Here is an 8,006-nt window from a genome sequence, read left to right on the forward strand (position 1 = left end):
ACAAGTCCACTCCCTGCCGGCGTTGAGGATGGGTCGAGGAAGAGGAAGGTAGCCCAAACTCTGCAATGGCTCGAGGCGAAGAGGAGGATCCTAGTTCAAGCCTGTTTAGCTAGTATCCCTACCTACCTTATGGGGTACATTAAATTCCCTAAGTGGGTATTAAGCTTGTAAATTCTCAGCTGGCTCACTGTTTTTAGGATGAGTATGAGGGTCATCACAAATACCATTTGTCAGCTTGGGGTCCCCTTACTATGAGGAAAGAATTTGGGGGGCTTGGTATTACTGACATTGGGGATATGAACTTGTGCTTGCTGGCCTCTTGGTGAGTAGATACTATAAGTCTGAGGCTAAAATTTGGAAGAACATTATTGATTCCAAGTATGGCCTCCAGAATAATAACATTTTTGCTTGCTCTGCTGCTGGGGCTTCACTTTTCTAGAAAGGAGTGCTCTGGGCAGCTCAAGCTGCTAAACATGGTTTTTCCTGGAACATAGGTAATGTCAAGAGAGCTAGATTCTGGGAGAATCATTGGTTTGGTAATGCTACCTTGGCTACTCAATATTGGGATTTGTATAATTTAGCTAATGAGCATAATATAACTGTTGATAAAGCTTGGGATGGTAGCAATCTAAAAATTACTTTTAGAAGATTCTTTGACCAGGAGTTTATGAATCTTTGGTTTGAGCTCTTGGAGATTGCTAAATCTATAATGTACACTGATGTGGGTGACTCCGTAGTTTGGAATATGAATTCCAAAGGAGTTTATACAATTAAATCCTTTTACAAATTTCTTAACTTCAGGGGAGTGTTGGCAGTTAGTACCCCTGTTGTTTCGGCTGTTAAGATCCCACCTAGGATTCAAATATTTTTGTGGATCCTAGCTAATAATAAGCTTCTCACTAGAGATAACCTGGGCAAAAGACAGGATATACCTGATGCAACCTGTGTATTCTGCTCAAAGTTAGAGTCTTGCCATCACTTATTTTTTGGGTGTGCCATTGCTGTGGAATTCTGAAAGTTGTATCTGAAGGAAATATGCCCTAGAGGCAATAATAAAGTTATTATTTATTTCCTTATATCATGATAAAAGTTTATTATTCATGCTAGAATTGTATTATCTGGAAACATAATATTTGTGTGAATACATAGACAAACTAAACGTCACTAGTGTGCCTCTACTTGACTAGCTCGTTAATCGAAGATGGTTATGTTTCCTAACCATAGACATGTGTTGTCATTTGATTAACGAGATCACATCATTAGGAGAATGATGTGATTGACATGACCCATTACATTAGCTTAGCACCCAATCGTTTAGTATGTTGCTATTGCTTTCTTCATGACTTATACATGTTCCTATGACTATGAGATTATGCAACTGCCGTTTGCCGGAGGAACACTTTATGTGCTACCAAACGTCACAACGTAAGTGGGTGATTATAAAGGAGCTCTACAGGTGTCTCCAAAGGTACATGTTGGGTTGGCGTATTTCGAGATTAGGATTTGTCACTCCGATTATCAGAGAGGTATCTTTGGGCCCTCTCGGTAATGCACATCACATAAGCCTTGCAAGCATTGCAACTAATGAGTTAGTTGCGAGATGATGTATTACGAAACGAGTAAAGAGACTTGCCGGTAACAAGATTGAACTAGGTATTGAGATACCGACGATCGAATCTCGGGCAAGTAACATACCGATGACAAAGGGAACAAAGTATGTTGTTATGCGGTCTGACCGATAAAGATCTTCATAGAATATGTGGGAGCCAATATGAGCATCCAGGTTCCGCTATTGATTATTGATCGGAGACATGTCTCGGTCATGTCTACATTGTTCTCGAACCCGTAGGGTTCGCACGCTTAACGTTACGATGACAGTTTCATTATGAGTTTATATATTTTGATGTACTGAAGTTTGTTCGAAGTCTCGGATATGATCACGGACATGACGAGGAGTCTCGAAATGGTCGGGACATAAAGATTGATATATTGGACGGCTATATTCGGACACCGGAAGTGTTCCGGGTGATTTTGGAGAAAACTGGAGAGCCGGAGGGTTACCGGAACCCCCCGGGAGAAGTAATGGGCCTTATGGGCCCTAGTGGAGAGAGAGAGGGGCGGCCAGGGTGGGCCGCACGCCCCCTCCCCCTCTGGTCCTAATTGGACTAGGAGAGGGGGGGCGGCGCCCCCGTTTCCTTCTCCCTCTTCCCCTTCCTTTCCCCCTCCTAGTAGGAGTAGGAAAGAGGGGAGTCCTACTCCTACTAGGAGGAGGACTCCTCCTCCTTGGCACGCCCAAGGTCCGGCCGGCCTCCCCCCTTGCTCCTTTATATACGGGGGCAGGGGGCACCTCTAGACACACAAGTTGATCCTCGTCATCGTTTTCTTAGCCGTGTGCGGTGCCCCCTTCCACCATACTCCTCGATAATATTGTAGCAGTGCTTAGGCGAAGCCCTGCGACGGTAGAACATCAAGATCGTCACCACGCCATCATGCTGACGGAACTCTTCCCCAACACTTTGCTGGATCGGAGTCCAGAAATCGTCATCGAGCTGAACGTGTGCTAAAACTCGGAGGTGCCATAGTTTCGGTGCTTGATCGGTCGGGCCGTGAAGACGTACAACTACATCAACCGCGTTGTCATAACGCTTCCTGTTGGGGATATTAGTACTGGGCGTAAACCAGCCTATCTGGGCCGGGTTAACTTCATCAGTAGTTAAGTATGTTAAAGCCCATGAAGGTAGATGAGGGCTCAAGACCCATAATCGGTTGAGAGCCTGTAGCCGTAAACCGGCGTCAATATGTAACTTGTATTGTAAGGTAGGAATAAGTAGAGACCAAACCGGACACATCTATGAGCCGGTGTTGGGACTCTGTAAACCGATGGGCGTCACCCATGTATATAAGGGGACGACCCGGCGGCGGTTCAAGGACAACAGACAACAACTCGAGACATAGGCGAAGCTTGTTTGCTCCCTAGTCATCGAAACCCCATCAATTCCATCACAACTAGACGTAGGCTTTTACCTTCATCGAAGGACCCGAACTAGTATAAACTCTCTTGCATCCTTGTGTCCGCTTTAACCCCTTCAAGCTAACCCGTCGCGATGGCTCCACGACTAAGTCCTTTCTCTAGGACATTTGCCGTGACAAAACCACGACAGTTGGCGCCCACCGTGGGGCTATCGCACGATGGTTTCCGGTTCTTGGAGGGCCGCTTTGAAGGACTCGAGGGCTACGTTGTAGGCCGGATGACTAAGAGTCATCGCGGCAAGCTCTACATCGACGAGCAGGCTGGGGCCCCGAGGCCGGCTCAATTGAGTACGGGTACCGGGTCCCCTTTGGTAGCATTCATGTTTTCATTGGCAAGATCGGTGAACCGGGCCCTGAGCCGGACATCTGCACCGACCTCGTCGAGACGGCTCAGCGTGCGCAATTTGCCCAGGTTAAACTGGCCATGAAGCGTGCCTTCGTGGGAGTCATCCATGGAGGAAGTTATGAGGACGGATCGGAGTTTCACGAGGCGAATGTCGTTTGTTCCGGTGACGAATCTTCGACCGGAGAAACCGAATCTCTTTATCAGCTACAAGATGGCCGGATTGGGAGCTGTTCCGATGGCGACAGTATTCTGGACCCCTCAGATCTGCCCAACCGGGTTGGAATATTCATGACCGGAACACAAGCAGCGCCTCATTCTTCGACAGCCGCGGCAACGATCTCCGATTCAGCAGCGGCGACGGCTGCCAGGGCAGGAGGCCCTGTGTGCCCGCCGGCTCAGGTTCTATCAGAACTATTTGATGCGCTGGATGTGCTTATGGCGGAAGTTAATCCGCCAGATCAGGACGTACACAACACGGAGATTGCAAAGGTAAAGGAACAGATCACCCAGGCCAAGGCGGATCTGGCGGCTGAGGACACCAGGATGGCCGTAGAGCGGGCCACTTTAGACGCACAGGCCTACAAGCTTATGTTGGACCAGAGCGCATCGCATGAAGTCATGAGGAGGCAGCACCGATCCCGCTTACCTCCGGTTTTCGAGGCCAACGACCTTTTCAACACTCCAGGACCAAGAGCCGGCAATCCGCTGGAGGGGGACCGGGCAGAAGCCCCTGGGACCGGTGCACCGGTTTAGCCTCGTCAGATGGACTCGCCTCGTCAAAACACCGTTATACCTCAGGATGCTTTAACACCTCCGGGTCACTATTCCAACCCAATGGACAATCTTATTGCCGCTGCTGCACGGCTGGAGGCCATTCCAATTGAAGGTGACTCGCCGCAGGCAGTAGAGACGCGACGGGTCAAGGAACTTCTGAGGACAGCTTTGGCCCAATAGGAAGCATACTCGTACAGCCGCGACCGGATCCACTCGACCCCCCGTCCAAGCCGGAGCTATAGCAGACATATGGATGAACCAGCAGTGTCGAGTAATGAACGATGTGGAGCACCCCGTGGCAACAATCCGACGGGTGGTGCTGATGATGCTCAGGAAGTGGTGAACCGGGCCCGAGCGCGCAGGGAGGCCGAGTTAGCCGCACAACATCAGGCTCGACAGCTCACGCCGGTTCGTCCAACCATCTCGATCGAACCTGGTGTTACTTCTAGTTCTTTGGGGGCGCCTTGCCTTATCCCCGCTTTACGCAACGTGCGCCTGCCCAAGGATTTCAAAGGCCCGCGCAAGGTACCAAATTACACGGCGGATCAACCTCCAGAGACATGGGTGGAGAGCTATGAGATGGCCATGGAGATGCTTGATGTGGATGACACGGCGTGTGCAAAATACTTCACCATGATGCTTGAAGGAACGGCCCGTACTTGGTTAAAAAGCTTGTCAGCTAATTCTATCAGTTCATGGGCCCAATTACGAGCCCGGTTTGTCAGCAATTTCAAGGATACCTGTAAACAGCCTATGTCGATAGTGGATTTAGCTGCATGCGTCCAGGAGGAAGGAGAATCAACGACTCATTGGGTGCGCCGGGTTTCACAAGTGTTGCACTCCTCGGACCGCATCAACGCTGACACCGCAGTATTAACCCTAGAAGGCAACTGCCGGTTTGGGCCCCTGAAGTTGAAATTGGGACGGATGAAGCGTCATTGCACCGACATGGGGACCCTCATGGCCGCTTTGGTGAAATATGTTGATTCTGATAGTACCAAGGATCCCGAATCTGATGATGACAAGACAGGGAAAGGGAAGAAGAACAACAGCTCCAAAGGTCAGCAACATCACTGGGTAGGCAATGGCGGAGGAGGCAAGCGTAAAGCGGATGGTAACATGGATTTTGTGGCTAATACCAACGCACAGGACAATGGCCAGCAACGCAAGGGTAGGCCGAAAAATCGTAGTGGAGCACCCAACCCTAACCCAAACCGCCTAAACTATCTGCTAAACCAGCCCTGTCCAAGACATGAGACGAAGGAGTAGCCAGCAAACCACCTTTGGAAGGATTGCTTTATTATGCAGGAGTTCAAGAATTCTAATAATTTCCGGTATGATCACGGATCTGGCGGTGGCTCAGGGTCCAGGCCGGGTTACGGTGGAGGAAGTTCCGGTTCAGGATTTAATGGTAATCCGGGCGGACATAATGGTCAAAATAGTCAGAACAACCAGGGTGGTTACAACCAACAGCAGCAACAGTCAGGTTACCAGAGCAACCCAAAGCAGTTGAGTAGTGGGCAGTACCATGTCTTTACCACTAGCTTGGACAAACGAGACCGGAAGGTTTAGAGGCGGGCAGTCAACTCTGTTGAACCGGCCATACCCCGTTATCTACGTTGGTCTGAACAACCAATCATATGGAGCAGAGAGGATCACCCACCCCAGGTCGATAATCCGGGTTAGTTGGCTCTAGTGGTGGCGCCTCAAGTGGGAGGTTATAAGTTCACCAAGGTGCTCATGGATGGAGGGAGCAACATTAACATCCTGTACTATGAGACCTTCCGTCGTATGGGACTAACAGATAAGAATCTCAAACCGTCTAATACAGTATTCCACGGTGTAGTGCCTGGCAGATCAGCATATCCCGTTGGTAAGATAGCTCTCGAAGTGGCCTTTGGGGATGATCATGATTCCAGGTCGGAGACATTGACGTTTGAAGTGGTGAAAATCCAAAGTCCATATCATGCCCTGTTTGGTCGACCGGCATACGCCAAGTTTATGGCTCGGCCCTGTTATGTGTATTTGCAGCTCAAGATGCCGGGTCACAAGGGGACAATAATGGTTCACGGAAGCCGTAAAATCGCTTTGGAATGCGAGGAAGGAGATGCGGCTTATGCAGAGTCGGTTTGTGCCACCGAGGAGTTGAAGTACTATAAATACAATGTTGATCCGGCGGACATGACTCTATTGAAGAAGCCAACTACGGAGCATGATCCGGCCCTGAAGTTCAAATCGGCAGCAGAAACTAAGCTTGTTGACTTCGTACCTGGCGATTCGTCCAAGCAGTTCAACATCAGTGCCAACTTGAATCTGAAATAGGAAAGCACGCTCATCGAGTTCATCCGTGAGAATCGGGACATTTTTGCATGGAAGCCCTCCGACATGCCAGGTGTACCGAGGCAACTCGCTGAGCAGACACTTAATGTGGATTCTAAATATAAACCGGTGAAACAGTTCCTCCGCCGGTTTAACGAAGAAAGACGCAAGGCGATTGGAGAAGAGGTAGCCAGGATCTTAGCAGCTGGCTTTATTGTTGAAGTTTTTCACCCTGAGTGGCTTGCCAATCCGGTGCTGGTCCTCAAGAAAAACGGCACCTGCGCATGTGTGTGGATTACACATATCTTAATAAAGCTTGTACAGCAGATCCCTTTGCCCTCCCCCGTATTGATCAAATTATTGATGCTACGGCGGGTTGTGAGCGTTTAAGTTTTTTGGATGCGTATTCTGGCTATCATCAGATCAAAATGGCAGTTAAGGACTAGGAGAAGACAACATTTATAACTCCCTTTGGAGCCTTCTGCTATGTGTCTATGCCCTTCGGGCTCAAGAGTGCCCAGGAAACTTACCAACAGTGTGTACAAAATTGTCTTCACAAGCAGATTGGTCGTAATGTACATGCTTACGTGGATGATATCGTGGTTAAATCCAGGGAGAAGGAGACTCTGATTGATGATTTGAAGGAAACCTTTGATAATCTGAGAACATACAAAATGATGCTTAATCCGGACAAGTGTGTCTTTGGTGTACCGGCAGGCAAGCTATTGGGTTTTCTAGTGTCCAACAGGGGAATTGAGGCTAATCCGGAGAAGATCACGGCTATCACCTCCCTGGGTAAACTGAAGTGTATCAATGATGTTCAACGCCTGGCAGGCCGGATTGCTGCTTTAAGCCGGTTTATCAGTCGCCTGGGTGAGAAGGCAATCCCTTTGTATCAGATGTTGAAAAAGACGGATCAATTTGTCTGGAGTTCTGCTGCTGATGAAGCATTTGAGGATTTAAAGCGGCAATTGGCCAATCCGCCTGTGCTCGCCGCTCCCATTGACAAGGAGCCGTTACTGTTATATGTTGCTGCTAATGTTCGGGCGGTCAATGTAGATATTGTGGTGGAGCGAAAGGAGGCAGGTAAGGAGCATCCGGTTCAATGCCCGGTCTATTATATTAGCGAGGTGCTCATTGAGTCCAAGCAAAGGTATCCGCATTGGCAGAAGCTGGTGTATGGAGTTTTTATGGCAAGCCGGAAGCTTAAACAATATTTCCAAGGGCACTCAATTACGGTGGTCAGTTCTGCTCCTTTGGGAGATATCATTCAGAAGCGGGAAGCAACTGGCCGGATTGCAAAGTGGGCCATAGAGCTGGGGCCGTACGGTTTGAAGTATGTGCCTCGGACAGCGGTTAAGTCTCAAGCGCTTGTTGATTTCATCAATGATTGGACGGAAATGCAAGCACCTGAAGAAAAGCCGGATCATACGTATTGGACCATCCATTTTGACGGATCCAGGCAGTTGGAAGGCTCGGGGGCTGGGGTCGTATTAACTTCCCCACGAGGTGATAAGTTTTGTTATGTTCTCCGTTT

Source organism: Triticum dicoccoides, chromosome 4A (genome assembly GCF_002162155.2).
Source record: "Triticum dicoccoides isolate Atlit2015 ecotype Zavitan chromosome 4A, WEW_v2.0, whole genome shotgun sequence".
NCBI classification, from domain to species: Eukaryota; Viridiplantae; Streptophyta; class Magnoliopsida; order Poales; family Poaceae; genus Triticum; species Triticum dicoccoides.